We start from the raw sequence: 26788 nt of genomic DNA, 5'->3' as shown, positions 1-26788 counted from the left end.
AAATTGTCCTCAAAGAAGTGAAATTTTATGGAGTCAGACATGCAAACAGATCATTAAAAGGTGACCAGCACTATTATAATAGTCCTTACAGAGGAGGTAACAACCAAGTAAGGCTCTGAAGGATGAACAAGAGTTTGCCAAATGAAAAAGAGATGGACCAATATTCTAGCTAGGAGGAACCTCACATGCAGAGGCTTAGAGTTATGGAAAATGGAGAGGTAAGTTAGGAGCAGATTGTAAAGAGGCACACCGGGAGATGTGGAATTTACTTTGTAGGCAATAGAGAACCAGCCCACCAGCCCAGACTTTCAAGTAGGGGGATCATGGAATCTTTTTTTTTTGCGGGGGGGAAGGTATTTTAGAGGAAAATTTGGACAATTAGTTGAGAGGTGCAAGGTACCACCTGAATGGCAGTTGGGTAAAGACTAGAGTCAGAAGAACCACTGATGGGACTGAGGAAACAACTTGTGCAATGACCCAGCAGCCAGACATCATGCTGGTTCAGGAACCGAGGGAGGCTCTGTGAGGCCAGAGCACATTTGGCTGGAGAAGGAGGAGAGGATGGCAGTAGAAGGAGAAGGAAAAGAAGGCTGCTCACTTGCATGCAGATGCTGTGAGCTGACGGGGCAAGTTCAAATTGAAGTTAGAACAGACCACTGGGGTAGTCAAGACCTTGAAGGATGAACCTGTTTCTCTTTCATTCCTGAATCTTGCCCTAGCACCTTGGAGGCTGGGGGTGGAGGAGGTGGTGAGGTGGGGTGGGGTGGTGAGGAGCTCAGAAAATGTTTTCCTGAATTAGAGAACTGAAGGAATCAAGGCTCCGCCGAGCTCACTAAGAGCTGGAGCCTGCTGTAAGTGGTCAAGTCAGGTGATACCCAGCAGACAAGTAATTTGTGTGCAGACCGGAGTAAATTACGGAGGACCCAAGGGTCAGGCTAAGGATCCTGAACACCATCCAGGGTAGAGTGGAGACGTGCGCTTCGGAGCCTGAACTATGCAGCAAGCAGTGTGTTTACTCAAATACTATACAGTTGGAAAATCTTAATTCTCGATTTACATTGCCAAAAAAAAAAATCTCCATAACACTCCCACATTTGTAAATAAGCAAATCCAAACTAACCCTATTCCTTGGGACCAGAAGACCCAATTTCTACCGCGGATAGATAGCATCCGCCTTATGCTAAAAGCTCTTTTTTCTGGGGGCGGGGGGCGGCGGGGAGTGTTTGGAAAGAACGGTTGCAAAAACAAAACAAAACCCCCAAAACCACTCACCCAATCTCAACCACCCCAACTGATGAATTTCGAAGAAAGTGCTTTTTAAAAAAGAAAAAACTAGAAGACCACAGACCTCCCACAGAAAGCTAAACCCATGAGAGTGGCATTCAAAAACTACCCATTTTCTGGAACATCTTTTGTAGCTAAATCCCAGCCATCCTAGCCCCGGAACACTCCCGCCCTCCGTCCCCGCACCCCCACCCCCGCCACCACACGAGCTCGCAGGCTGACGGAGGTTGGCGGTGGGGCGGCCGCTCAGGTGAGGGGCCACCCAGTCCCTCGAGGCGCCGGCGGCTGGAGCCCATTCGCTGCCGTCGCAGCAGCAGGGCAAGAGGGGGTTGGCCAGGAGGGGAAGAGGCGGAGGACGCCCGGGGGGAGTGCGGGGGAGGGGGACGGGAGGACGCTAAGGGGAGCCGGGAGGAGCAAGAGCACGGCGCGGGGAGGGGGAGCGGAGAGGGCGGGAGCGGCGGGGGCGCGCGCCGGCGCGGGGCCAGCCTCGCTTCGCCAGGGTCGCTGACGGACGCGCGCCGCAGTCCGAGCCTCAGACGCGCGGGCGCGGGGTACGGCGCAGGGGCCGCCTGGCTGGAGCAGCCAGAGGGGATAGCTTCGTCGAGAACGGAGGACACCAGCGGTCCAGGGTCCTGGGCAGTCGCGCCAGAGCTGAGCGGAGGGCGCGGCGCGAGAACGTAAGTAGCTCCTTGCGCGTCTGGCAGTGACACTGGGTCCTGCTCGGGGGTGACGGCTGGAGCGGAGGAGGACGCGCGAGGCTGCTGCGTTGTCACTGGGACACCGCCGCGGGGTTCAGCCGAGCGCTCACCGGGCTGGCAGCGCTGCAGGAGGGGCAAAGCAGATCTCCAACTCCCTTCTCCCCTGCAGGCCCCCGACACTGCCGCGGGCGCCGAGAGGGAGCAGGGGGACCTGCGCTTGGGTGAAGGCACAGCTGAAACCCAGCAGCGCCGGCACCCACCACCCCCTCCGGTCTGTGGCCAACTTCTGCTCCGCGCCCGCACCCCACGCCTTCCGGGAAGCCCTGCCCAGAGCTCTTGCTCGTGGGCAGTTGGGCATGGAGAGCCTGCGGGCCCGGCACGGCGGCTTCCCGGGCTTGGACACGGAGGCGCGGGGCGTCGCGCCACAGTGCCGGCGGGGCGAGGAGCGCGGGTGCCGGGCCGGGAGCGCACGGGCGTGTGCCTGTTCGGCCCCTGCGGACACGTCTGGGCGTGGGCTTTGTTCGGAAGTGCGTACACCTGTGCTGACCGCGGAGTTCAGGGGGCGAGGCCGATTTCGCTTCTCCACTCTCGCTGCCTGGAGAGGGCTCGGGGAATCGAGGCGGAACGAGAGAGACACGGAGGACAGAGGGGTGGGGCGCTTGCGGGGGCTTTGTCGGCCTTACAGGTGCGGGTCCCGGGAGTCCCTGCGCCCCGCCCTGCCTCCGAGGGCTGGGACTTGTCGGGGCCGGCGCACCGGGCTGGGGGCTGCCTGGAAAGATTGCTTTCCCTGCCCAGGCTCTTAGCGGTGGGATCTGGCATCCGCTCCGCCCGGGATGCTGTGTTGAGCCAGGAGTGATTACCCGCCCTGGAGCATCCATCTCGCAGCGAGCGCCATCTGCGCCGAGGGCCGCCCCCGGCCCCCTCCACGCCGCGCGGGTGGGCGCTGCCGCATCCTGGTCCCAGGCGGTTGGCCAGCTCAGCTACTCCCGGCCCGCATCTGCTAGAGTGCGGAGGGGGACGGGGTGTCGCAGTAGGGTGAGCCAGGGAGTCGTCATTTCTCCCAAAGCGGTGTCCTCAGGGCCGCAAGAGCTGCTGGAGGGCTCCCCGGGCCCCGGGGCTGGCGAACAGGCCGCTTCCTTCCCCGGATCGCCTCCCCTCCCGCCCGCGGCCACATCTTCGTCCCCCGTACGCTGGAGGGTGGCCCCTGCGCCGCGGGCACCGAGGGAGGGCGCCGAGCGGTGGCGTTTCTTTCGCACCCCGCCTCTCTTCTTCCCTTTTCTTCGCACCAGGGGCTCCAGCCCTTGGCTACCACCGGCGCAGAACTGTCCTGAGAAGAAAGCTTTCTTTTCCTTTCCGAGTCCCAGATGGTTAACGCTCAGAAGTGCGGGTCTAAGAGACTGGGCTCTTCCTCGCCCCAGGCTTTTGCAGGAGGAGATGGAGCCAAGTGTAATGAGGCAGGAAGCATTGGTTGTACACCAGGAGCTCCCCCTGGGGTGGTCCTGGAAAGGAACACAGTAACCTCTGAATACAAACCTCGGAGGCTGGGCTGCTTTATGGGACTGCATTGTGCTAACCATGCCCTGCGGTTAAAATATTGTAATAATGGCAGTACTTGCTGAAGTACTGAAATGGAGTTAGGCAACTGATACTTGCTGCTTTAATGGTAATGATAGCCAACCGGTTTTGAGAGCTTTAGATGTGCTGGGCGCTGCGCATGTTACATGTATCATCTCATTTAATTCTCACAGCAACCCCATTTTAAAAATTAGGAAATGAAGGCTTAGAGAAACCAAGTAACTTTCCCAAGGCCACACAGCTAGGAAGTAGGGGAGTGGGATTGTTTTTGTCCTTGTGCTTTACAATCCAAGACTGAGACTGTGGCCTTTTGGAGGCTTATCAGTTTAGGGGAAACCTAAACCACTGAGTGTTCAAAACCAGGGAGATACATTACAAGCCCATTTAATTCTGAGCTCTGCAGAACTCACAGTAGCAGGCAATATTGTAATTCAGAGAACTGTATTGTGGAATAGCCTTTTATTCCCATGTAACTCCTTTACATATTCTTTTATTCCTGTTAGCTTTTAAGTATGTGGCTGTTAACCCACAATCCAACCCATTGCAGTCACTGAACTGTTCTTAGTAACCAGGGCCTCTGTGATTACATAGATGTTCCTGGCACATCATGAAGTTTCATAAAACTTTTTTTTCTTTAAAGAAAAGGTCCCCAGCCCTGAATGTCCTTTGTACACGGTTTTGACTGCAAATGAGTTACTCCTCACATTGGATGTTGAGTTTGAATAGGACCCTAGCATCCAATCTTAGGAAATCATTCTATTTCCTAAATATATAGAAACATGTGGGGGCATTTATGAAGATGCTCCGTGTTAACTAGTAGAAAAGGAAAATTTGAACCAAAGTGGAATCAGCTATTTCTGGAATAGTTTTTAGAATTATAATTAACTGATCAATTGGAAAAATTGATTTATTTTGCATTCATAATCCTACTGACTCATAGTCTTGTTTCAACCTTCTTTTTACTTTATTACAGGAAAGTTGCTAAACATTTTACATAATCCAGGAATTTTAGAGCTATTAGAGGACTCAGGCAACATTGTATCTAACTAATCCTTCGAGTTTCAAAACAACTGCAGTAGGGCTCAGCCTCATAATGCAGGGTAGTGATGAGGTCTTTGGACTGAATGCCATTGCCCTTACACCACATCATTTTTGTTAATGCTACGGTAACAGTGAATAGAAAGCAAAGCATCTTTGGAAATAGTACTTCCTGTGAGGCCAATACAACGATGGCAATAATCGCTGGTGTAAGTGCTTCAGAAGTGTGAGGGGGTCCTGAGAATGTATACACCTGGGCTGTAGAAAATTTCAAGAATCATTTCAAATAATGCTTTCATGCAGATGTAATTTTCCCTGTGTAACAGATTGAATATAAATAGACTCTACAGATATTATATTGTGTATGTACGTGGGAGCTGTTGAATGGAACTCCACAGGAAGCTTTTCCGTTAAAAAGATTTCATTCATTCATTCCTTCATTCCTTAATAAATATTTACTGTGTTCCAGGCAGTGGGGATACAGTGGTGAGCCAAACAGAATATCTGTCCTTGGGAAGATTAATTCTAATTTTATCATCTAGCTACATACTTCATCACACAGAGATTTTTTTCACATATCACAAATACATAGCCGATGAACTTGAACAAACTGAACACATTGACTTAACTAGCACTCAGATCAAGGAACAGTGTAATGCACATCTGAGAAAGCCCTCTTGTGGCCCCTTCCAGTCATTACTCACCCCAAAGGGTAACCACTGAGGCACTGAGGCTTTTTCCTTATATTCTCACCGTAGATCAGCAGCTATTGGAATCTCATCCTCATTTTCAAAGAGTACCTACCATCTGAGAAGCTCGGTAACCCATAGCAAATTTAACTGGAATGTAGAGCTTCTAACATATTCTTTAGGAAGTTTTGTGCATTTGAATCAAAAGACTGCTTTACTTCAGTCTTCAGCTGTTGCGATGATTGATGAAGAGGAAGTGATTTGAAAATTACTAAATACATTTAGATATTCTTTTCCCTTAAAATTTTATGCTTCCCTACCTGAAGCATCCCTTCCAGGAACCTTCCTGGCAGGTGAGGACAGAGGAGAGAACTGGATGCTAAGGGCAAAAATCCAGTGACTTATTTTACTTAAACATTTTACTGCCTTGGCAAATGAAAAGCTCCTTCTGTTTAAAACAGCCTCTGTTGGGATCAAAGGCTGAAGCTTCTTCCCCCCCTACAGCATTAATGAGATATAATTGACAAGTAAAAGTTGTATACATTTAATATGTACAACATGATATTTTGATATATGTATACATTGTGAAATGATTACCACAATCAAACTAATAAACACATCTATCACCTCACACATTTAATTTGTGTATGTGTGGTGAGAACATCTCATCTCCCCAATTCCCCTACCCACTAGCAATCACCATTCTACTCTCTGCTTCTATGAGTTTGACTGAAGTTTCTAAGAATAGGAAGATGTACCAAAATGAATTGACAAATTTTTATTTTTTCTCTTAAAATTGAAGGCTACCTGAGGAAGGAAATAGGGGAATGGCTCAGCCTTCAGCGTCAGCAACTGTAAATCCTTCATTTTCAGGTTGTCTTTAAATGGGGCAGCAAATGCAATATGTTTATTTAAAATATGTTTTTGCTAAGTTTTTTATTGTAAAATATATATGACATAAGATATGCCATTAAACTATTTCTAAGTGTATACTTCAGTGGCATTAAGTACATTCACATTGTGTGCAGCCATCACCACTATACCTCTCCAGAACATTTTTTGCCTTCCCAAATTGTAACTCTGTACACATTAAACAATAGTTCATAACCCCTCAGCCCCCAGCCCCTGGCAACAAACATCCTACTTCCAGTCTATGAATTTGATGACCCTAAGTACCTCATATGAGTGGAATCATACAGTATTTATTTGTCTTTCTGTAACTGGTTTATTTTGCTTACCATAGTGCCTTCAAGGTTGATCCATGTGTCAGAATTTCCTTCCTTTGTAATGCTGAATAATATTTCATTGTATGTATATGCCACATTTTGTTTATCCATTCATATGTCATATATACTTGGGTTACTTTCACCTTTTGGCTATTGCAAATGATGCTGCCATGAACATGGATGTACAAATATCTGAGTCACTGCTTTCAATTCTCTGGGGTATATACCCAGAAATGAGACTGCTAGATCATATGGTAGGTCTATTTTTTTTTGAGACATCGTTATACTCTTTTCCATAGTAGCTGTACCATTTTATCTTTCTGCCAACAATGCGCAGGGGTTCCAGTTTGTCCACATTTTCTCCAACACTTGTTATTTTCTGTTTTCTTGATAATAGCCATCCTAATAGGTGTGAAGTGCAATCACTGTTACTTTTTTTTTCTTTCTTTGTTTTTTTTTTGGAGACGGAGTCTCGCCCTGTCACTTGGGCTGGAGTGCAATGCTGCAGTCTCAGCTCACTGCAACCTCTGCCTCCCTGGTTCAAGTGATTGTCCTGCCTCAGCCACCTGATTACCTGGGATTACAGGCACCCACCACCATGCCCAGCTAATTTTTGTATTTTTAGTAGAGACAGGGTTTTACCAGGTTGGCCAAGCTGGTCTTCAACTCCTGACCTCAGGTGATACATCCACCTTGGCCTCCCAAAGTGCTGAGATTACAAGCGTGAGTCACCACGCCCAGCCACTGTTATCTTTTAAAGCTGTAAATTAATATCTATATATTCTGAACAAGTCATTCACAGCATTTCTAATTTATTGGTTTAACATTTATTAATATGGAGGTATATGGTTTTCAACAAGTATTAATTGATTACATACTTTGTGCAAAGCAAGAAATTGATGTTGTGGAGCATATGTGTTGTAGTCCAAGTCCAGGATAAGCCAGCATTGATGGCATACATTCATGGTATTTTTCTAAAATGTTGAATTAAAGTACCTATGTCTGTAATACACTTGTGCTAAATGATTTTGCTATGAGGATAAGTTAAATAAATATGCTTTTTTTTTACTGCCAAAAAATGGCATTATTATTTTAATCTAGAACAAGAGCAAATTTGCCTCATATCTGAAAATAGAAAGAAATATTCTTATGCTGAATGTTTAGGGATGTACTGGCGTTGTAAATTATAGTTCCACATTGGGCATTTCTCCCTACCATTGAATCTTCCAAGATGACAGCATAAACCTTCACCACCCAATTATAATTGCTTAGCTGAGCTAATAAAAAAGATGTGGTGTCAACTTAATTGACCTATTTTACTGGCCTACAAGATTGGAATTTCAAATTAGAAAAAGGTAATTTTTAACAGTCTGATGGAGGGTTTCCGTCAAGTGACTAAGAAGCTAGTGAAGATTAAAAAAAAAAAAAGCCAGTGGTAAAGGGAACAAATTATAACCACTAATGCTCCTGTACTGCACATACTGTCCTAATGGCATATTGAGTTCGAACACAGGAATGATGAATCTTACTTGTATTATGTGCTCTCCGAATTTCTTCCATATTGCCCTGGACTAAAACATGGTTTAATTCACATGAGAATGAAAATGACAGGTACTGTCAGGCAAAAATGATCCTTTTGAAATTCTTCTCATTAAATAATGGTAGGAAGGGCTGGAAACTATATTTTGAATATATATATGTTGAATATATATATATGTTTAAATTTTATTATGTGCATAGTGTGTTGGTTCAAAACCCACTGTAACCACAAAAAAAAAAAATCTATTTCTAGGGCAATCTGAGGGAATCCTGTAGGAGGTCTTCCACTGGGTAATATGCAATGAATTTGATTTATCTTTCTCAAGTGGGCTGAGAGTATTCAAAAAATTCAGTATGAGTATTCAGCATGTAGTGATCTTTTCTCCAAATTTCAACTTTAAAGCTAATTTCATGCCACTTTTTGATGTCCTTGGCATTTGAATGGCATGATTTATGGCATGCATTTTTGATGAACATTTACAGACTCATATTCAACACCACTAACAGATTCTCTCTCAAGGGAAAGGGGAAGTACTAATCTCCCATTAATTATGCCTTAAGGTAAGAGTGGCCTATCCAAAGAGTTTTGTCCTGGAGTTTTTTGGTTCTTTGAGGAAGGATGGCTTGCGAGCGAGTCCGCTGCTGCCTTCCAAAACCTGGTGTGCCTTTTCAGTCCCTTACCTCAATAGAGAGCTGAAAGGACAAAAGTGAACAAAGGAGGCCTGTTTTGCCTGCCCCACTTGCTGGGCTGTTGTCTTGGCCCTTTTCAGTGAAGGGAGGGGGGAGCTGGGTCAAAGTTGAAGAACACTGAAAAGGAATTCAAGCTTCATGTTGAAATCTGAATTATAGCTTCAGTTTGAGTGCCGAGTAGATTAGTTCGAATTGAAATTTGTGAATCTGTGGAAGCTTAAGTGACAGATGGTGTTGGAACAACCTACATAGAGCTGGATGGCACACCCGAAATGTTGAGTGCCCAAGCGAGGCACTTGGTAAACATCTAGTTAACTGACAAAAGTTTTAAAACTGTAGGAAGTTCAGTTTGCTGCTGTATGCTGCATTAAGACATTGGACTGTGTGAATTAAGGGGAGGCCCCTGTGTCTGGCGCTCACTCAGATGCACTTGTTCCCCCTAATTGCATTGCAAATATTCTTCTGACTGTTCTGCGGCTTTCCCCTCTATTATCTAGTTGAATAAATACAGAAATGCCCAACCAGCTTCCCTTGTAAAATTGCATCGCAGTGTTGTGGTGTTGTCCACAGATTGTTTTGATGTGCAACAAGATACATCTGTCCTAAATATTGTCTAACCAGTGTTTTTTCTTCCCAGATAAGTATATTTATGAAGTGTGATTTTGGCTTTCTGCTCCCAGTGGGAGTCCATCACTCTTATATTTACTCTCAAAGTTTTTCATATGGCACATGGTTTTCCATTCATTTTGGTAGGCAGCATCTGATTGAAAACATTTCAGTAGGAAACGTTTTCTAGTGTGTGCATCACTAGAATAATAAAAGCAGCTACTAGGAGGTAGAGGGTACTAGAATGTATTATAATAAGTGAAATAAAAAGCAATTTTGGGTAATTTGAAATTCTTCCTGGTATTCTGTAAAACTACGATTGGAAATGGAAAAATTGTAGTATTTGAAAACTGAAAAATTGAAAGTTGAAACATCACCGAATTTTGCTTTCGCATCTTTGACTACTTAAATGACTCGACATAGTCTTTTCTTCTGATGTTAGTAGCATGATGGCTAAAAGCCATTTTTGTAAATGTATATTTAGTACATTCAAATGAATATTTCTACTTTTAGGGAAATAACATTGACATGGCAATATTTGAACAGTTAGTAACATGGAAATTCCAACATAATAAATACTCTAATGTGAACAACATCTAATTTACTTCAGAATGATTATATTAACTTACACGACATGTTGTGTTTTACATGAATCATGATATATACCTTGTGTGTTTCATGAATTTTAAGGTAAATTTCATTTTAATAGATGTGCTGGGGTTTTAAAAACTCCATGGTTATGTATATGTTTCTAGTAACAGTTACTGTGATGTGAAATTATAATGGAAGGTAAATAGATGTCAAGGGTTCACTGCTGTCCTAAAACCATGAGGGGGTTCATTAAACAGCAGAGAGGGAGTGAGTTCATGATCAGACTCATTACCTCTAAAGGTAATAGCTTAAAATTTGAAAGAAAGAGAAAGGGAAAAGAATAAAAGTTTTTATGGCTATTGCCTGGCTAATGGAGAATAGTCTCCACTTCATAGCACTCAATACGAAATATTCTAGGGATATTTTACTGTAGTACTTTGGGTCATTGAAGTAATTTGACATCATAAAATAGAAATAACTCATAAGTCACCTTACAAAAATGAAATATGATAAGACATTTACATTTAAAAGAAATGTATTGAGAAGAATTTACTAAGAATTGAAAGCTAAAGTTATTTCAGTGTAACATGCTTAAATTCCTAGCCAAATCCACTCTATTTTCCAGCTGTTTTGTTCCTTTATGTACAGGTGGTCCTAGCTTGAGAAAGTTAGCATATGAAAATGTGAACTTGGTCGGGTGCAGTGGCTCACACCTATAGTTCCAGCACTTTGGGAGGACAGAGTAGGCGGATCATGAGATCAGGAGTTCAAGAGCGCCCTGGCCAGCATGGTAAAACCCCCTCTCTACTAAAAATACAAAAATAAAAATTAGCCGGGCATGGTGGTGCGTGCCTGTAATCCCAGCTACTCGGGAGGCTGAGGCAGGAGAATCACTGGAACCCAGGAGGCAGAGGTTTCAGTGAGCCAAGATTGTGCCACTGCACTCCAGCCTGGGCAATAGAGCGAGACGCTGTCTAAAAAAAAAAAAAAAGAAAGAAAGAAAGAAAATGTGAACTTGGCAAACCCATATGGGGTGACTGTTCACATCAAACAGGATTCTTCACTTTGCATAAGGATTATATGATGAGTGAGCTCCTGTAATGTATCAAAGTTCAATTCATGAAACATTTTTCAGAAATATCTAAGTAGATACTCTGTTGAAAGAGCAAATAGATACCAAGTGAAACCTAAGCAAATAAGGCTGAATAAAAATTAGTAAAGAGGTAGACAGGTGGGTCTGGGTGTGGTGGCTCACACTAATCCCAGCACTTTGGGAGGCCTAGGCGGGCAGATCACTTGAGGTCGGGAATTTGAGACCAGCCTGGCCAACATGGTGAAACCCCATCTCTACTAAAAAAATGCAAAAATGAGCCAGGTGTGGTGGTGGGCATCTGTAATCCCAGCTACTCAGGAGGCTGAGGCAGGAGAATCACCTCAACCCGGGAGGGGAAGGTTGCAGTGAGCTGTGATCATGCACTTGCACTACAGCCTGGGCAACACAGCGAGACTCCATCTCAAAAAAAAAAAAAGACATAGGTTGTAAATGCAGAAAGAACATACGATTGTATAAAAATATTTGATATTTGCTCTAAATAACATTGAGGGGCCGAGTCTGCATGATAAAGGAAAGCAGATAACTAAATAGTCATCCAGGCATTGGGGGCCCTTGCTTATCTTAGTCAGCTTTCTCCATGTCTCCTAACTTCGGAAACCATCCTTGCTCTGTTCTGCGAGGAGCCTGAGCTGCTCTTCACATTATGCATGGTGGTATGTATCTGAGAGCCCCCAAATTTGATAAATGAGTGTGTGCAAGAATGAATGACTGAAATACATGAATATTGCAAAATGTCAGAATGTCAGGTGGATCTTTGTTGGAGAAAATTGGGGGGTTTTGTTCTCAGCCCTGGTTTGAAGACATAGATAGATCTAGACCATGAGAAACCAAACATTTATAATTTCATGCCTGGACTCTGTAGATTGTAATTTGCTTGCTGGTTCTAAATTAGGCACTTGAGCAAGCAGGTGAAATCATTGAATCCAGAAGGGTACTATTTTAAAAATTGCTGCTGTGGAGGTCTAAATGACATCCTTGTGACCCCAAAGAGTTCCTCTATAATTTTCTACCTTTGCTAATGGCAGATGATTCCGGATTTGCACGTGGCTTTCCTTTCCCTTCACTTTCTGAAGCTGGTGCTTGTCATTTTCCTCCGGAGGTCTCTGGGTGGCTGCACACTGACTGAGTTAAGCACTTTCTGAGATTGCTTTCTACCCTCTGAATTTGAAGAAATCAGAAGTGAGGCACACAGAACTGAAATGAAAAGTGAAGAGACTGGTATGTGAAACAGATCAGAAGCTCTCATGCTGTAGCTTTAAAAATGGAACTTTCTCCCTTAAGATGTGAGTTGAACTACAGCATGGCCTTTCGTAACTAGTTAGTGGGTTATAGGGGTTGGATTCAGGGCAGTGGTGTCATATTAGAGACACCTAGAATAAAAAGTTATGTAACATCTTTGATTAATTAAAATTTGAGAAGAACTAGGCTACTACACATAGATTAAGAAACCTCATACACTGCATGGCTTTGGAAAAGTTACTTAAGTACTTCTTTTCTTTATTTAGAAAATAGAGATAAAACACAAAATCTTTGTCACCACCCAACCCTACATCACAAGGGTATGTGACTATAACAAATGATGATAAAATGAAAGTGCTAAGAGAGAAAGATGATGTAAATCTATGTTATTAGGTAGAATGCACTTGACATTTTTTGCACCAAAAACATGCTTGAGGCATACGTATGTATCATGTATTCTTAACAATACATGTGGCTACTCGATTTTGAATAAATGAAGTGGTTTTGCACTGCAGCCTGGAGATTGATACCCTTATTGATGCCGCAGGATAGGACTGTTCTCAAAACACAAATTATAACCTTACTCTCCAAAAAATGATAATATATATGTTAAAGTCATGTTGAGTCAGTATGATAAAATAAGAGTCAGCAAAGCTGTCGGCAGTGTTCCTTCTGAGAAGGAACTTTTTATTTTTCAGTTGCAGTCAATGTCCATAAATCTAATTGTATCTTATTTCAAGCCATAATCCATTCATATTTTTCAAAAAGACAGTCAATAATTTTGTTGTGTGTCAGGCATGACTAACTAGCAACCCCATAAACCAATAAAGCATGAAACCATTTTAATATATTAAATTCATCTAGTTTACAAACTGCATGTACTTAGAAGTTTGAAATAAAGGGAGATACATGCATTGTGGCTTGTGAGCAGGTTTGTATATACAGTTGAGGTATTTTGCATTTATTCTGTTCCTCTGCACCTCAGTGAAGAGATGGAGATTAAAAATTGTAATCATTATTGACCTGGACTCTGTCGACACAGAATTTTAGAAATGGGAATGTGTTATGGATTGAATTATGTCCTTTAAAATTCATATGTTGAAGTCTCAACCCCCAGTGCCTGAGAATGTGGCCTTATTTGCAGATAGGGTCTTTATAGTTAAAGTGAGATAATTAGGTTAGGCCCCAATCCATATATGATTAGTGTCCTTATAAAAAGAGGCAATTTGGAGATAGGCAGAGTAGAAGAAGGCCTGTGGAAATGAAGACAGAGATCTACAAACCAAAAATGGCCAAAGGTTGCCAGCAAACCACTAGAAGCCAGGAGAGATGCATGGAACAGATTCTCTCTCACAGCCCTTGGAAGGGACCAACCCTGCAGACACCTGGATCTTGGACTTCCTGTCTCCAGAACTGTGAAACAATAAACTTCTGTTGTGTAAGCCTCCATTTTGTGGTACTTTGTTACAGCAGCCCCAGCAAACTAATACAGAATACAATAATAGTTCATCTGTTTCTAAACCTATTTCTTACCAAAAAAAAAAAAAAAAGAGAGAGAATACAGCTTTCCCATACCTCTGTGTCATATAGCTATGTCTATAGAGTCATCCCTCAGTATCCAAGGAAGATTGGTTCTCAGACCACCCCCTTACCCCCAGGATATCAAAATCAGAGGCTATTCAAGTCTCTGATATAAAACGATGTAGTATTTGCATATAACCTACATACATCCATCCATATACTTAAAATCATCTCTAGATTACAATGTAAATGCTGTGTAAATAGTTCAAATAATGTTTGAAGTTGGTAGTTTAATTAGTTGATTACCTTTTTCGATTATAATCAGCTGCAACTTTGCTGCCTCCATCAAGTGTAAATTTTCATCACCTGGTAACTTAAGGGCACATATTTTGTTTAAGTCTCTACAGGTGCCAAGGCTGTGTAGTCAGAAGGTTTCTTTCAACATGAAAAATGTTACAGTTGCTGATGTTTACTCAAGCCGAGGAAAGCAAAGCCTTGAATGAGCTAGCTCTTAGACAACTTCAGCCTTCAGTGGGGCAGGGTAAAAATGGCATTGTGGAGAATTTTGCAGCTAGCTATAATCAGGAAGCACCACTGTCTATTTGGAGAAACAGAATTGTCAAGAGCTTTGATTCAACTTGAATATTAATTTGAATATACTGTGAACTCTAAAACCATTTCAGCTGGTCCTTTATGATGTCTGCCCATTTGGTGTGAATGTCTGTTCTTCATTCCCACCAGTGGCAGCCTTGTCTGTCTTGGATGGTGAGCTCCTCCAGGGAAATGACCTTACCTACTAATGTCATGTGTATGGCATTTAATGAACTGTGACATACAAACAAAAAGGTCTAATTGTTTTAAATAATAGCAACGAGATTATTTGGTAGGAAGATTCTTGGGATGAACACTGAGAACTTTACAATTCTGAGTTTGTGTCATTCACTGATCTCATTTTAATACATAGACCATTTGCCAATTTGAGGTTTCCTCCTGGTGAATATGTTCTTTCCGTGCTACAGACATAAATTTATTTATGATCCTGACAGGAGCAACTAATGAGAATCTACCAACATCCAGCAGGAAACAATTTTGAATTATGGCTATTTTTATTATGCATATTCTCGCAGCTTCTTTTTAACACACAAGGAAGTGAGGTGAAAATTGATTGACATGTTTAAGGCCCTAGACAGGAGCAGAGAGTACAGGCGATAGTTTGTATCTGAATATCACTGTTTCAATATGAGCTCTTTAGATCTTTTAAATATTTGCCTTGAAAGACGGTGTTCTAAGGGCGGTTTGAAAGATTTATGGGTAACACTGACATATTTGGTGATTGACCAAAGTCTGTTTGCAGATGTACTAACATGGGACCAGTGATGCCAGTTCTGTGGTAAATCACCAGCTTTAGATACATTTTACTACTTTGAATGGTTAATCTATATTTTCTTACATCAAACTCACATTTTAGAATTTTATGTACTAGACCACCCCATCTTATTTCCTGTTCTGGACAACAGAATACATCTTGGGAAACCAGTTACTGCCTGGAAAATGGAAATAGGCTGTGTTGTGGCTACCTGCACCTGCTCTGGTCATCGTCTAAGCATAATTCCAGCCCTCCCCACTCCCTCTTTGGTCTCCTCTACACAGTTAGGAGTGGGGCCAATCACGAATATGCATGTGTTATACACCTGTGACCAAGAGATCCTCCATCACAGAATGGCAGAGTATCAATTACTTGGAATGGATGACTCGTGGCAGCTGCTGTCTGTGACTCACCGGGCTCTCTGCCCTGCACTGACAGCTGCACATCACATCCTGTGATCATACCACCTCAGCCACCTCCATGACCAATTCATCAAAAAAAGGGGGCTGAGCCTACTGATCCCAAGGTATTACTGTATGGGCAGCCTGCTCCCGAGGTATTATATGTAAAGTTGTCTCTCTGAATTTTAGGAAATGAGATCACAATGATTTTTATAACTTATTACTATTAATAAATAACAATAATCCCTGCCATTTATTGGTTGCTTACCTATATGGAACACTTTAATGAATGATCGCATTTAATCTTCACAAAAACCCTTTATATGAGAAGCTAGCAAATTGTTTCTATGAAGGGTGAGATAGTACAAATATGTAGGCATTTTAGGCTATTTGATGTCTCCAAAAATTCTCATAGACACTATGTAAATGAACAGGCATGGCCATGTAAAACTTTCTTTTCAAAATTGGCGGCAGGCCAGATTTGGCCCACGGTCAAAGTTTTCCAACCTCTGCTTTATGCTATTATACTCATTTTATAGATGAGGAAACTGAGGCTTAGGGAGTTTAGCTGATTAAAATAACATAGCTGCTAAGTTGCAGAGCTAGGATTCTAACCCAAGGAATTTGACCCTTATCCCTCAGTCGTAATTCCTGCACATTACTGTGTCATCCTACTATGATAAATAACAAGGAAATGGACTTTTAGCTTCTGCATGGTGAGAGTTATAGTTATGACCCAAACTTCTAAGGGGAATGTTGTATAGAGAACTGAGTCCTGAAGATGCTATTTAGGAAAGTGTAGATAGTCTAATCTAATCTACAGCACATTCAGGTGATGTAATTGCATCCTTGACTAATGAAAAAAGCTTCTAAAGTTCTTTCAGCGATCTGATATTGTGGCTGTTTTAGTCAATAGGATTGCAAAAAGCAAATGACCCTAATTTTTAAAAATATGTACATTATTAGTTTAAAATTTTTGTTTATATGTTGGAGGTCCAAGTGTTACATAGTAAGATAACTTTTGCATATTCTCAAGGAAAAAAATTTATTTTTCACAAAAACATTATGCAGAAGAGTTTCTCCCATATTTAACATTAACTCCTTGAATGAGAATTCTAAAGGTTTTTATTTTCCAGGATGGACAACTCCTTTTGTGTTTTATTTCTATGGTAACAGTTAAGTTTGGGCTTAAGAACAACAAACCTACAAGATAACCATCCAGTTGACATTAACGGGCCTCCCCTTAGAGAATTTGCAGTGCTTCATGGTGTCCAGATCGCACCTGAAGTAGAATTACAGAGGCCTGTTGTGTTTTTTATACAGCAAGCTCTTTAAAAGCTGAAGGTTCTCAGAGTAGGCTGAAATTAGGAAATACTTCGTTTTAGATAACAGTTCAGCACACACAAAAATATTGTGAGCAGCCAGAGACTTGAAAGGCATTCCCAGGACACCATAAAGAACTCCAGAACTCACCGCTTCTGACCTTTGGGTGAATAAATTTTTGGAAGTGTGCAACTGGCAAAATGGGGGCTTCATGTGACTAAACATTTTTGCTCATACTTTGTTTGAGGGAAGCTCAAAATGGAGCCACTCCCAAGCAGAGCAATCAGTAGAGTTACCTTTAGACTGTCTTTGCAAATCTGAAATCTTTGAATGTAAATGAGCCTCCATTCATTACTAAGAAAGCTTGACAGAGGAGTAAAACCCAACTAATGGAAAAGTTGACTGCTGTGCTCTTGTGTGTGAAGTGGTTACTGTAAATTAATTGGTGTAACAAATTATAAAGGGTATGGTTGATGAATGTAGAAAACTTCTTTTCTGTTGGATCAGTTCCTTAAGTCCTTGGCTTAATTCATTTAATGAAAAAAAAATGTAACCCAAATTAAAAAATGGAATTATGGTACTATGGACAACATTTTGTTGTAAAATATATTTTACAACTTTATTAAGGTATATGCCTTTTCTGGACGTTTCATATTAATGGAATCATATACTATAGAATCTTTTGTGTCTGGCTTCTTTGAGGTAGCATAATGTTTTTGAGGGTTCTCCATGTTGTAACATGTATCACTGGTATTCCCTGGTATGTAGATACCACATTGAGTTTATGTATTCACCAGTAGATGGACATATGGACTGTTTCCAATTTGAGACTATTATTAATAATGCTGCTATGAATATTAGCATACAAGTCCTTATGTGTCCCTATGTTTTCATTTATCTTTGATAGATACTTACTAGTGGAATTGCTGGCTTGTATGGTATACTTATATTTATGATTTAAGACATTACCAAACTATTTTTTAAAGTGGCTGTATCATTTTACTTTCCCAACCAGAAATGCATGAGGGTTCCAGCTTCTTGACATCCTTGCCAATCTTTAGTATTGCCTGTCCTTTTTTTTTTTTTTTTTTTGAGACAGAGTCTTGCTCTGTCACCCAGGCTGGAGTGCAATGGCACAATCTCGGCTTACTGCAACCTCTGCCTCCGGGTTCAAGTGATTCTCCTGCCTCAGCCTCCCTAGTAGCTGGGATTACAGGCATGCATCACCACAGCCAGCTAATTTTGTATTTTTAGTAGAGATAGGCTGGTCTCAAACTCCTGACCTCAGGTGATCCACCTGCCTCAGCCTCCCAAAGTGCTGAGATTACAGGCGTGAGCCACCATGCCCGGCTTGCCTGTCTTTTTTATTATGTCCATTCTAGTGACCGTGGAGTGGTATTTCATGGTGCTTTTACTTGCACTCCCCTAATGGCTAATAACGTGGAGCATATTCTCATAGCTATTGGTGTATCTTCTTTGGTGAAATGTCTAAATGTTTTGCCAGTTTTTAGAATGGAGTCATTTATCTTCTGATTATTGAGTTTGTTTTGTAAAAATATTTTCTGGATACAAGTTCCTTATCAAATATATGGCTTGTGAATATGTTTCTCCTATTTTGTGGTTGTCTTTTTACTTTCTTGATATGCCCTTTGAGGGAAAAAGTTTTTCATTTTGTTAAGTTCAATGTAATTGTTTTTTCTTTTGTTGCTTGTGCTTTTGGTGTTGTATCTAAGAATTTATCTCCTCACTCAACTTCACAAAAATTTACTCACATGTTTTCTCTTAAGAGTTTTCCATATACATTTTAAGGTCAACTTGTTAATTTCATGGAAAAAAGTGCTAAGATTTTGGTAGGTAGTACATTAAATCAATAGATGAACTTGGGAAGAATTGCCACCTTAATATCAAATCTTCCAATTCATAACATTTAATGTCTATTTATTTAGATTTTCTTCATGTTCTCTTAACAATGCTTTGAATTTTTGATGTAAAATCTTGCATTTTTTTGTTAAATTTATTTTAAAGTATTTTATTTTTTGTGGTGCTATTGTGATGGAATTATTTCCTTCATATCATTTTAGATCATTTGTTAGTGATGTATAGAAAGAAAATTGACCTTACATCCTGTATCTTGCTAAACTTGTATTATTAATTCTAGTAGTTTTTAAAAATGGATTTCTCAGGATTTCCTACATAAAATCTCAGGATTTTATACATCTCTGAATAAAGACAGTTTTGACTCTTCCTTTCTGATTTTGATGCCATTGATTTTTATGTTCCTTATTGTACTAACTAGAAGCTCCAATACAGTGTTGAATAGAAGTGGTAAGAGTGGACATCCTTACGTTGTTCCCAATCTTAGGGGGAAAGCTTTCACCCTTTCGTATTAGGTATGTTAACTGTAGATTTTTTAATAGAAGTCATTTATTTAGTTGAGAAATTTACTTCTATTCTAGCTTGTTGAGATTTTTTTTTATCATGAAAGGGATTTTGTTAAATGCATTTTCTGCATCTTTTAAAACTATAATGTGATTTTTGTCACTTATTCTATTAATATAGTATATTAATTGATTTTTGGATGTTAAACTTCTGCAATACATCCCACTTGGTCATATTGTACAATGCTTTTTATGTGCTGCCGAATTCAGATCGTTAATATTTTAGGATATTTGCTTCTGTGTTTCTTAGGGATGTTGATATGTAGTTTTCTGGTCTTATAATGCCTTGGTCTGATTTTGTTACCAGAGTAAAACTGGCCTTATAGATTGTGTTGGGAAGTGTTCTCTCTTCTGTTTTTTGAAAAAGTTTGTGGAAGAGTAGAATTCACCAGTGAAGCCATCTGGGCCTGAATTTTTCTTTTGGGAATATTTTAAATTCTTAATTAATTTTTTTTTTTTTTTACTTCTTATAGGCCTATTTAGATTTTCCATGTCTCCTTGAGTTGGTTTCAGTAATTTGTTTTTATTCTTTTTTTCTTGAACTATTTTTGAATGGTTGCTCTAGTCATTATAATGTACATCTTATTTTACTTTACTTCAGAATAATACTAACTTAATTCTAATAAAATATAAAAGCTTTACTTCAATACATCTCCTTTTCCTCCCCCACTCTTTTATGCTATTATTGTCATTTATATTACATTTACATATGTATGAATACTCCATTTAGTGCTCTAAGTATTGCTTTATAAAATCTTTGTTTACATGGAAATGTGTTTTTTTTGTGCTTTGTTTTCGAAGGATCACAGTGGAATATAGTCTTGATTGACAGATTTTTTTCTTTCTTTCAGTAGTTTGATTATTTTATTCTACGGCCTTCAGGACTCCATTGTTTTTTGTTTTGTTTTTAAGTTTTTAATTTTTGCAGCTACATAGTAGGTGTGTATAGTTATGAGGTACATGAGATGTTTTGATTCAGGCATGCAATGTGTAATAATCTTATCATGAAAAATGGAACATCTGTCCCCTCAAGCATTTATCCTTTGTGTTACAAACTATCTAGTTATACTCTTTTAGTTATTTTAAGATATGCAGTAAAATTATTATTGAATATATTCACTCTGTTGTGCTATCAAATAATAAGTCTTATTCATTCTTTCTATTTTTTTTGTACCCATTAACCATCTCCACCTCTCCCCTACCCATTTCCCCCACTTCCCACTCTTCCTAGCCTCTGGTAACCATCCTCCTACTTTCTATGTCCATGAGTTCAATTGTTTTGATTTTTCAGATCCCACATATAAGTGAAAACATGTGATGTTTGCCTTTCTGCGCCTGGCTGATTTCACTTAACATAATGACCTTCAGTTCCACCCATGTTGTTGCAAATGACAGGATCTCATCCTTTTTTATGGTTGAATAGTACTCCATCGTGTATGAGTACAACATTTTTTTTATCCGTTCATCTGTTGATGGACACTTAGGTTGCCTTCAAGTCTTGGCTATAGTGAACAGTGCTGCAATAAACATGGGAATGCGGATATCTCTTCAATATACTGATTTCCTTTCTTTTGGGTATATACCCAGCAGTGGGATTGGTGGATCTTTTAGTAGCTTTATTTTTAGCTTTGTGAGGAACCTCCAAACTGTTATACATATCAGATGTATTAATTTACATTCTCACCAACAGTGTATGCAAGGGTTGCCTCCCCTTATTTTTGATAAGAGGTCATAAATTATTTGGATTGTCATTTCACTGTAGGTAGTCATTTTTTTCTTGCTGTTTTCTTTTTAAAAAGTATTTGTAGTGTTTTGTTTTTTAAACATTGTGATGTGAACAGTGAGCTGAATATACTATCTTTACTAAAATTTTGTTATGAAAAAATTTTTTAAATGCAAAAGCAGAGAGAATAGAAAATCAGCTTCCCTGTATTCATGACCTTGCTTCAATAAATGCAAATTCATAAAGAATCTGGAATCTATTCCCAAGGAATTAACCTACAACCAATTCCTGAAGGCATATCACTTTATCTGTAAATACTTTAGTATCTCTTAAAGGCCACAGCTCTTTGGAACATAAACACATCATTATCATAAACAAAATTAAAAATAAATTATTTCTATATTAGAATATCTAATATCAAAATTCTCTCATTTATGTCACATTTGTTTGTTTCTTGGTTTTACATTACATCTCATTCAGAATCTTTATAAAACTCACACTTTGCAACTGGTTGGTCTGCTTCTGAAGAATCTTTTAATCTCTGTAGCCCATCCATTTTGCACTTGAAGGTTGGGAGAGAGGAAGGGTGGTATAAGTGTGTGAGCGAATTATTATTTATTTATTTATTTATTTATTTATTTGAGACGGAGTCTCACTCTGTCGCCCAGGCTGGAGTGCAGTGGCGCCATCTCGGCTCACTGCAAGCTCCGCCTCCGGGGCTCACGCCATTCTCCTGCCTCAGCCTCCCGAGTAGCTGGGACTACAGGTGCCCGCCCCCACGCCCGGCTAATTTTTTTTGTATTTTCAGTAGAAACGGGGTTTTACCTTGTTAGCCAGGACGGTCTGGATCTCCTACCCTCGTGATCCACCTGCCTCGGCCTCCCAAAGTGCTGGGATTACAGGTGTAAGCCACCGCCCCTGGCCAATATCTTGCTGCTTTTAAGATTTACTGTGCCTTTCGATTCTCAACAGTTTGACTTTGATGTGCCCAGATATAGATCTCTGTGTTTATCTTACTATAGTTTTAGTTTAAGTTCAGGGCTACATGTGCAGGTTTATTATATAGGTGAAGTCGTGTCACAGGGGTTTGTTGTACCGATTACTTCATCACTCAGGTGTTAAGCCTAATAACCATTTTCCTTTTCCTCTTCCTCCTCTCACTCTTCACCCTCAGCCAGGACCCAGTGTCTGTTGTTTCTGACTAGTGTTTGTTGAACTTCTTAGATCTGTATATTAGTATGCTTCATCAAATTTGGGAGATTTTCAACTATTATTTGTCAAGTATTTTTCGACCCACTCTTCTCCCCCTCTCCTCTGCTTTTGGAACTACCATGGTACTTATTTGGTGTGCTTGATGTTGTCCCATGGGTTTCTGAGACTCTGCTTATTTTTCTTAAAACTTTTTCCTCTGTGTTTTTCAAATTAGATAATTTCTGTTGATCTGTTTTCTAGTTCACTAATTTCTTTTTCTGCCTTCTCAAATTTGCTATGAGTGCCTGTAGAGAAATTTTCATTTCAGGTATTGATCTTTTCAACTCCAAAATTTCCATTCAATTGTTTTCTTTAAAAAATTTTGAGATTATCTATTAGTTGAGAAATTGGCATCAGATTTTCCTTTAATTTTTAAACATGGTTTTCTTTAGTTTCGGGACATATTTATAATAGCTGATTAGAAGTCTTTGTCTGCTAAGTCTGTTTAGGACTGCTCAGGGACATTTTCTATTGATAGTTTTTTTTCCTACCGTGTATGAGTCACACTTCCTTTTTCTTTACTTGTCTCATAATTTTTGTTGTTATTATTGACTACTGACATTTTAGATATGTAGTGGCAACTGTGGTTTCTGCTTTTCTCTACCCTGAGAAATTTGTAGCTCTTGCTATTGTTTGTTTAGTAACTTGTTTGTAGTAAATCTGTGGCATGTCTTCCCTGCAATGTGCAACTGCTGATGTCTCCACTCAGTTTCTTTTTTTACTTAAAAAAAATTAGCCTGGTTTCTTAAGGTTTGCCCCTGTGTCTGCATAGTTCAGTAGTCAGTCAATAACTGACCAAAAGTTGGACTTAAATATCTCCAGCCAATAAGGCTTCGGCACTCTCCGCTCATGGTTTTGTGTGTGGCTGGAGAGTACATTCAAACTTTATGTCATTTTCAAGTCTTCTCCCAGCTCTTACATTCAGCTGTCCTCTCTTGTGTCGTGTGTGTGTGTGTGTGTGTGTGTGTGTGTGTGTGTACATTCCATTGGCCATGGGTATGTAGGTGGCTTAGGCCCCTGAGGTCTCTTCTACACATTTGTATAGCCCTGGTCAACTCAGTATATGTGAAGCACTTTTTCTAGCCCTCTGTGTTTGGTTTACCTGCTGGAACTCTCTGATAAATCTCTGACTGATCCACTAGTGTTTTGTTTGCTCCAAACAGGACAGCAGTCTCAGGCTATCTAAACTGCTGGTGTTCTTGTTTGCTTTTCAATAAAAACTTTTACTTTAACTGTGAATGCTCTAATCAAGTGAGCCTCCTTTGGCAGGTGCAGTGAAGCTGCTGTTTTTCACAGTCTGTCCTGCCCTGGTTGAGTGAATTACCTAATGACAGAGCCGGGGATGGGGGTTGTGGGATGGAAGCAGATGCAGGCAAAATCACTGCCACAGACTCACTGTTGTGACCCTGAGTTCAATAGTTGTCATAAATAAATGCTATTCAGATTTTTGAGTGCCTTTGGTCAATTTCTAGAGCAATCAAATGATTTTTTGACAGTTTTGTCCAGTTGTATGATGGCTATCTACGGAGAGTATTTGTCAACTTCCTCACTCCATTATGCCAGAAGTTCCCTTCATAACACTGTGTGTGTTTGTGAAGGCTCATTCGTCAGAATGGATGGGCCTAGGAATACATTTGAAACACATACATGATGTTTTAGTCCATTTTGTGTTGCTACAAAGGAATACCTGAGGCTGGGTAATTTATAAAGTAAAGAGATTTATTTGGCTCACGGTTCTGCAGGCTGTACAAGAAGCTTGGTGCTGGCATCTGCTCAGTTTCAGGTGAGGGCCTTGACTGCTTCCACTCATGGTGGGAGGCAACAGGGAGCTCCCATGTGCAGAGAGAGCACATGGTGAGAAGGCAAGCAAGAGGGTGGGGGGAAGGCACCAGGCTCTTTTTAACAACCAGCTCTTGAGGGAACTAATACAGTGAAAAGTCATCCCAAGGGAGAGCATTAGCCAATTCACTAGAGATCTGCCCCTGTGACCCAGAAACCTTCCTTTAGGCCTGAATAATTGGGGCCAATAATCCCCCATATTGGGGATCAAATTTCAACATGAGGTTCATGTCTAATAATCTCTCAGGTGATAACAGTGCTGCTGGTCTCCCAAACCACACTTTGGGGAGCAATTTTCTAGACCTTGATCCAGGTACTAGAGACCCTGGGATTCCCTGTCTTAGAGCCAGAGCCTATATCCAAGACCTGAATGGGTCTCAGAGGACTGACTGCTACAAGCGTGTACACCCGCAGGGTGGAGGGGTAGTTAGGAGGTAGCTGGGTTGCGGGGTGGGGGCGTGCAATCTCGAGGTATTGGGAGTTGGGGGGATATGGAAGACAATGCTTGGAAAGCTTGGACCTTCAAGCTGGGATTCTACACACAGAAGCACAGAAGCAGGACTGGGATGGGTGGGAACAAAGAGAGCCTCCATTTGCACTCTTGCTCCAAGTATGATTAGGCCTGCTTATGGGTACTTCAGGAAACGTTTGGTTGAAATTATTTTATCTTTGGGCCAAAACACAAAATGGACAGAGTCAAGTTTTTCTTTTCTCTTTCTCTTTCTCCTCCTTCTCCTTCTCTTTCTCTTTCTCCTTCTCTTTCTCTTTCTCTCTCTCTTTCTTTCTTTTTTCAGAGTCTCACTCTGTCACCCAGGCTGGAGTGCAGTGGTTCTTACTGCAACCTCTGCCTCACAGGTTCCAGCCATCCTCTTGTCTCATCCTTCCTAGTAGCTAGGACCACACTTGGCTGATTTTTATATTTTTAATAGAGATGGGGTTTCACATATTGGCCAGGTTGGTCTAGAACTCTTGATCTCAAGTGATCTGCCCTCCTCGGCCTCCCGAAGTGCTGGGATTACAGGTGTGAGCCACCTCGCCCAGCCGAGACTCCAGTTTTTCTGCTTCTTTTTTTCCCCATGTCTGTATTACAGTGTGAGAGAACACTTCGATTTCCTCTTCAGTGTGCACACTAAATACTCAAAGTATGTCAACAAATTTTCAACATGTCCATTTACTGGGTTTTTTATAACTTTGAGAATCCTCCATTGTTCCAGCTAGCCACTTAGTGTTGGAGCAAAGATGCTTATGCTTATGCTCCTGCTTACTGTTGCGTAGAAATCCATAGTCTTGTTATACCAATTCTTCGAACAAGAAGAACATATGATTTGGCATAATTTACAGGATTCTAATCTTGTCTCTGAAGAGTCAGTGGAAATAGCCATTAATTGCATTTTAAGTAATCCATATTAAAGGATCAATGACATTAACCTTTTCTTTATTCCTTATCCTCTTTTAAAGCTTGTAGAATAGCTGACATAGTGGACATAGGATAAAGATTTAGTGGTTTAGACGGTAAACATTCTGTAAGGACAATCCATGCAAAACAGTGATCCAAACAAATCCAGCAACTGCTGACACAAGTGGCTGTCCACTAAAATCCTGAATACCTTTCTTAGCAGCACTGCCTGTCTTCTTCCCTCCCCTGCTAACCTTTGGAACTTGCACCTATCTGATAACTTTAAAACTTTGACAGGTTGGGCAAAGAAGTGACTGGTACTTAAAACAGCTTGACTCACAAAAGCCAAGTTACCCTTACCTCTACCTTTTGGTTTGGCTTGCATAGCCCTGAATAAATCTTTTAAAACTAACTTTTGGAAATACTGCCTTGTCCCATTTTGGGTTATGCTTTTAAAAATATATAACCTGTGTATTTTTATTTGTTTGAGACAGCATCTCGCTTTATTTCTCAGGCTGGAGTGCAGTGGCGTGATCCTAGCTCACTGCAGCCTCGACCTCCCAGGCTCAAGTGATTTTCCTACCTCAGCCACCTGAGTAGCTGGGACTACAGGCGCATGTCACCGTGCTTGGCTAATTTTTGTATTTTTTTTGTAGAGATGAAGTTTCACTGTGTTGCCTAGGCTGGCCTTGAATACCTGAGCTCAAGTGATCCTCCTGCCTCAGCCTCCCAAAGTGCTAGGATTATAGGCATGAGCCACCACACCCAGCCAGTCCTGTGAATTTGATGCCATTACTGTCCTCTGCTCTTTTGACAGGAATTATGAATCATGATCAAAACTAAAGACAGTAGTCAATTGTTGAGGAGCTGCTGAAGCCTTTGCCACAGTGCCATGCAAGGTCTAGATTTCCCAAACACAAGATGTATGTAATGGCAGGGAGGGTGCTGATGTTGGCAGCATGACCAGACCCTGTGGCAGTGGAAGTGGCACGGTCTAGTGGAAAAAGCATTGGACAAAGAGACAGGAGGAGGCTTTGGCTGGAGATCAGTCTGCCATGAAATAACATGACCTTGGGCAAGTCAAGCTCTCTGAGCTTCATTTTCCCTGCTGACATAAACAATGCTGCCCTTTCTTCTCAGGATTATTATGGAGATAAAATGAGGTAATAAGTCAGAATGCCTTGAAAAAGTGAAAGATGGTGGCAAATATTAGTATTGTTTCTTTATTCATTCAGCAAACA

The 26788-nt window shown here is 41.0% G+C and overlaps 1 protein-coding gene across 48 annotated transcripts in view; it reads left to right on the top strand.

Moving 5' to 3' along the window:
* The first annotated feature begins 1663 nt into the window (after window positions 1–1663).
* NRCAM (neuronal cell adhesion molecule) overlaps window positions 1664–26788 on the top strand; it is a 314922-nt gene continuing 289797 nt past the window's right edge. For 40 of the 48 annotated variants that reach the window (XM_024357607.3, XM_063813833.1, XM_009453893.5 and 37 more), the window contains exon 1: window positions 1664–1961. The gene's annotated coding sequence lies outside the window, so the exon portion shown is untranslated. The remainder of the gene's footprint in view (window positions 1962–26788) is intronic. The other 8 variants (XM_063813837.1, XM_054687123.2, XM_054687117.2 and 5 more) reach the window with 3 other exon arrangements.

The sequence above is a fragment of the Pan troglodytes genome, chromosome 6, assembly GCF_028858775.2.
Source record: "Pan troglodytes isolate AG18354 chromosome 6, NHGRI_mPanTro3-v2.0_pri, whole genome shotgun sequence".
NCBI classification, from domain to species: domain Eukaryota; kingdom Metazoa; phylum Chordata; class Mammalia; order Primates; family Hominidae; genus Pan; species Pan troglodytes.
This window is presented reverse-complemented; position numbering and strand designations above follow the sequence as displayed.